This window comes from Artibeus jamaicensis, unplaced genomic scaffold (assembly GCF_021234435.1).
Source record: "Artibeus jamaicensis isolate MK-2021 breed Jamaican fruit bat unplaced genomic scaffold, CSHL_Jam_final scaffold_1019, whole genome shotgun sequence".
NCBI classification, from domain to species: domain Eukaryota; kingdom Metazoa; phylum Chordata; class Mammalia; order Chiroptera; family Phyllostomidae; genus Artibeus; species Artibeus jamaicensis.
In genome coordinates, this window is record NW_026522025.1 from 14,494,307 (window position 1) to 14,499,745 (window position 5,439).

Genomic DNA, 5,439 nt, shown 5'->3' on the forward strand with positions numbered 1-5,439 from the left:
GCCTCCAGTCTGCCCTTTTCCAGCCCACCTGTCTTAGATGCTGCCTTTATCCATTTGAGGGACAGTTTTGACTGTCCTGCCGAAAACAGTCACAAGTTACCCAGTATTGATGAAACAGATCTGAATTCCAAACCTGGGCATATAAGACCCTCCACAATTGTATCCTGGGCACGTGGTCAATGGCGCTCCTTCTTGCCAGCAGCCAAGTTTGACTATCATGTTCCAGGCACTGTAACTGTCACTGAGGCTATAGAGGTGGATGAGACACAGTGTTTGCCCACCAGCAGCTCCCAGTCTTGTTGGAGAGACAGCCCAACAGTATAACTGGTGCTCTAGGTCACAGGTGGCAAACACCAGGCCCTCAGGCCGAATCCGGCCCTCCAGCTTGTTTTATCTGGCCCAGAACCTTGTTTCTACCCAGCATCAGCACCGAGCTCCTTGCCCTAGTTAAGGAGTAGTTACATTTATACAGTCCTAAAATTACATTCGGCCCTTTGAAGGCAATCTTGAGGCTGATGTGACCCCCAGTGAAAATGAGTTTGATACCGTGGTCTAGGAGGATGTCCAGAACTCTCTAGGAGCCTGTGCCAGAGAGTTTCAGGCTAAGGGCAGATAACCAACCAATGGGTGGGGAAAGGGGTTGGGGGATTGGTGAACACTTTAACCAAAGGCAAGAGTCGTCGTACAGACGCCCAGAATTGCAAGAATACATGGTAGGTAGTACTACAGGTTGTTCAGCACAGCTGGAGCTTAGGTTGCATGAGCAAAAGCAGTTGAAGATGATGCTATGGGCTTAAGAACAACAGCATTAATGCCAGGATTTCCCTAGGAGCCTGGAATTCTGCTCAACACTTTTCACAGGCTTTCCTTTTCACACGACATTATGGTATTGGTCAAGTTTGTTCTGGTACAATGTAATCCCAGTTAATATACCTGTGACTGGAAAATGGGGGGTGATTTCTGTGTAATGAAGTACGGTTAGTGCAGACACTTTTTTTTTTTTTTCTGTAAGCAAGGGGAATTGGCAGAGCAAAAGTAAAATTAGAACTTTCAACAGGAAACGAGAGAGTCCTTAGTCCTACTATGTTTTAGACTGGGCACTTACTGCTGTATGTTCAGAAAACTAAAAAGTTAAAAATGACAGGCTGCCCTGGGGTTCCCATCCGGGTAGCCTGGCCCTTGCATGGCTCCTGGCTCACGGCAGGTGCCCGAGCCCCTCTGTCCACACTCACTGCAGGCCCCTGGCTCACAGCTCAGCTTCTACCTGCATTTTCTTAGCTCCTACACAACAGCCTCTCCACTGTATAATTTTATACCTTTAAAATGTCCCCTGAAGCAGCCTTGAATGATGCTGAATGTCCTGCCTGGATCATGTTGAGTTATATTCCGAGATTCCAACTACTGCTTTTATTGGTGCTCTGGTTGCAATGCTCCACTGCTTTTGAGAAATCTGCCTGACTTTATTTTTCCCCTCAGTCCTTTTACTTTTAGTGTGTGCTTTTGTCGAACATGAGGTTTTTCAGGATTGTGTATAGAGTGCAGGAGGAAACCTGCACTATTAAATTCTCATTTTATGAAAGAGGTAACAGAAGCTGAGAGGCCTGGAACTTGTGTTTGCAAGGCCGGGAGAGGGTGAAGGTGGATTTCCCAGCTCAAGCTCCAAGGCTTGTGGATGCAGATTACGTAGGATCTAACGTGCCATGTGGTCTGGCTTTTAAAGACCTGTTATCTCTCAACAACAAATATAACTTTTTTATACATAACCTGTACTGTTGGGCTCAGGACTTTGCATTTCCCAGACTTTTCTGTTAGCTGCTGTCCTGTTAGGGTTTGCTGCTGGAAGACGGTAGAAAGCAGAGGAAAGTGAGAGGGAGAAAGTTGACCGCCTGTGTGTGTTTCTTCAGAGTCAGGGACAGTCGGCTCCAGGGTTTCCAAGCCCCACGGTTGCCAGCAGCAGCTGGGGGGCAAATCGTTTAGCCATCAGTGGAACAGCCACACCATGGCCTTAAATCCCTGATAATCACCGCGAGCCTCTGCCGGATTCTCCTTCCGCAGTGCTCGGAGCACCAGCTTTCTAAAGCTCCCTCTGGGAGTCTGACTTCCAGGCCCTTGGAGCTTCTCCCCCAAGCTCTTCAGTTCTGGAAGCAGCATCTTTTCCCTGCAGGTTCCTCAGTCCTACCAGGCGTGCGTGGTTAGCTTCCCGCAGTTCTTATTCTCTGGGTCACTGCCAGGTTCTCCTTTGGTCTGTCAAACGTCCGACATTTGGGTAATCAAGTCCCAGTTTGAAATGTTTTCTCTAACATAGTTAATGTGTTTTCTCTGCGAGCAGACCCTGACATGCTCATGAATATTTCTCCGTAGGGAAAGATGAGTCTTTGAAGGCTTTTGAGTAGGAAATGGACTCCTTGCTGCAGATCTTTTTTTAAAATTAATTTATTTAGTTATTTTTCAAGTACAGTTTTTTGTCTATTTTTCCCATCCCAGCCTCCCCCTGCCCCTTGCTCCCCACCTCCCTCCCATTTCCACCCCCCTTAGTTCTCGTCCCTGTGTCCTTCCTATTTGTTCCTCCAAATCCCTCCCCCTTTTTCCCCTTAACTTCCCTTCCTTCTCCCCTCTGGTCACTGTCCCCTTGTTCTCTATTTCAGTGTCTTTGTTTTTTTGTTTTTTTTTCCTGCTTGCTTGTTTGTTTTGTTGTTTAGCTTTCTGTTAAAGGTGAGATCATATGGTATTTGTCTTTCAGCACCTGGCCTATTTCACTCAGCATAATGCTTTCCAGTTCCATCCATGTTGTTGCAAAGGGTAGTAGCTCCTTCTTTCTCTCTGCTGCATAGAATTCCATTGTGTATATGTACCACAATTTTTGGATCCATTCATTTACTGATGGGCACCTAGGTTGCTTCCAACTCTTGGCTATTGTAAATTGTGCTGCTATGAACATTGTGGTGCATAGGTTCTTTGCTATTGATGTTTTAGGATTCTTGGGGTATAATCCCAGCAGTGGAATTGCTGGGTCAAAAGGCAGGTCGATTTTTATTTTTTTGAGAAAATTCCATACTGTTTTCCATAATGGTTATACCAGTCTGCAATCCCACCAACAGTGAACTAAGGACCCCTTTTCCCCACAACCTCTCCAACATTTGTTGTTTGTTGCTTTATTTATGATAGCCATCTGACTGGTGTAAAGTGGTATCTCATTGTGGTTTTAATTTGCATCTCTCTGATAGCTAACGATATTGAGCATCTCTTCATGTGTCTTCTGGATCCTCTGTATGTCCTCCTTGGAGAAGTGTCCTTGCTGCAGATCTTAATGTGTTTCATCACTCGGCAGCATTCCACTCTTTGACGATGTTTCCTTTCTTTAAACAGTGTATCATCTTGGCTTCTGCAGTTTTACCTTCATGGTTCTCCTCACCTCCTGCCTCTCTGGCTACTCTTTCTTAGTCTCTTACGAAGACTCTTCTTTTTCTCTCTCTTTTTGGATTATTTTCATTTTCTATATTCTTAAATTGTTTTCAATGACAGTTTACATTTAATATTATTTTGTATTAGTCTCAGGTGTACAGCATAGTGGGTAGAGAATCATACACTTCATGAAGTATTCCCCCTGATGTTTCCCGTATCCACATGGCACCACACACAGTTATTACAATATTATTGACTTTATTTCCAATGTTATGCATTACATCTCCAAGACTATTTTATAACTACCAATTAATAGTTCTTATAGTCCTCACCTTTTAATTTTGATTCTTTTTAACTTTCTGACCACATTTTTATTCAACACAAAATAATCCCTCCAACTTTACCGAGGTAATTGACCACGACCACGACCAAATCCGCCTCTGAACTGCATTCAGTTGCTGACCCAGCCCAGGCCCGAGCTTTCTTGTCGGCACCAGGGGGCACTGCGCTCCATCTCTAAGTGTCTGTTAGCTTCCCCTCCTGTGAGAGTCTTGCAGGTGGCTGGCTCTCCACACCTTTTGGGCCTTGGCCTGCCAGTGTCAGGCTGGCTTCAGAGCAAAGTGGCAGGCACCATCCTGGGGGTAGGTGGAGGTAATCAAGGAGATACTGGGTGTCCTTGTTGGTAAGGTACCAGTAGAAATGTCTTCATGTAGCCTTGCGATTTGAGAGATTGCACTGCCTTCATGATGGGAAGATGCAGCACGTTCTTGTCTGGCAGTTTGGGGTGTTTAGGCATGTGTGCATCCTTCTTGGATGTGTGCACAGCCACCATCACGCCCTCCTTAGAAAAAAGTTCATAAATGGCAACACAGCTCTTCTTGGGCATGCACATCGCAACAACTGCTGTGCATGGGTCTGGTGCACCCTTCACCTTTTTTCAAAAATTATATTTTATTGATTATGCTATTACAATTGTCCCAGTTTTCTCCCCTTTGCTCACCTCCACCCAGCACTCCTCACTCCCTCAGTCAATCCCCACACCGTTGTTCATGTCCATGGGTCATGCCTATAAATGATCTTTGGCTATTTTGTTTCACATACTGTACATTTCATCCTCATGACTATTCTGTAACTACTTATTTGTAATTCTTAAGTACCTCACCTTTCACTCATTCACTCACACCCCCCTTCCATTTGGCAACTGTCAAAGTGGTCTCTGTATCCATGATTCTGTCTCTGTTCTTCTTGTTTGCTTAGTTTGCTTTTTAGATTCAATTGTTGATATATGTGTATTTTTTGCCATTTTATTATTCATAGTTTTGATCCTCATTTTTAAATAAGTTCCTTTAACATTTCATATAATAATGCTTTGTTGGTGATGAACCCCTTTAGTTTTTTTCTTGTCTGGGAAGCTCTTTATCAGGCCTTTGATTCTAAATGATAGCTTTTCTGGGTACAGCAATCTTGGCTGTAAGTACCTGTTTTTCATGACTTTGAATATTTATTACCATTTCTTTCTAGCCTGCAAAGTTTCTTTTCAGAAATCAGCTGACAGTCTTATGAGAACTCCCCTGTATTCTTTTCTCTTGCTGCTTTTAAGATTCTTTATCTTTAAACTCTGGCATTTTAATTATGATGTTTTTTGAAGTGGGCCTCTTTGCATCCATCTTGTTTGGGACTCTGTGCTTCCTAGACTTGCATGTCTATTTCCTTTACCAAAATAGGGAAGTTTCTTTTCATTATTTTTTCAAGTAGGTTTCTAATTTCTTGCTCTTTATCTTTTCCTTCAGCCACCATTATGATGCGAATGTCGGAATGCTTGAAGTTGTCCCAGAGGCTGCTTATGCTATCCTTATTTTGGATTCTTTTTCTTGTTGTTCTGACTGGCAGTTTTTTGCATCCTTATTTTCAAAATTATTGATTTCATTCTAGGCTTCATCCACTCTATTGCCATTTCTCTGTAAATTGTTCTTTACTTCAAATAGTGCATTCTTTGTTTCTGACTGGATCTTTTTTATGCTGTTGAGTCCTAATTAA

General features: G+C 43.4%; 1 pseudogene; it reads right to left on the bottom strand.

The window, feature by feature from the left end:
- Positions 1 to 3,802: 3,802 nt before the first annotated feature.
- On the bottom strand, positions 3,803 to 4,294 carry LOC119063514 (40S ribosomal protein S10-like; annotated as a pseudogene).
- Between the last annotated feature and the right edge of the window lie 1,145 nt (positions 4,295 to 5,439).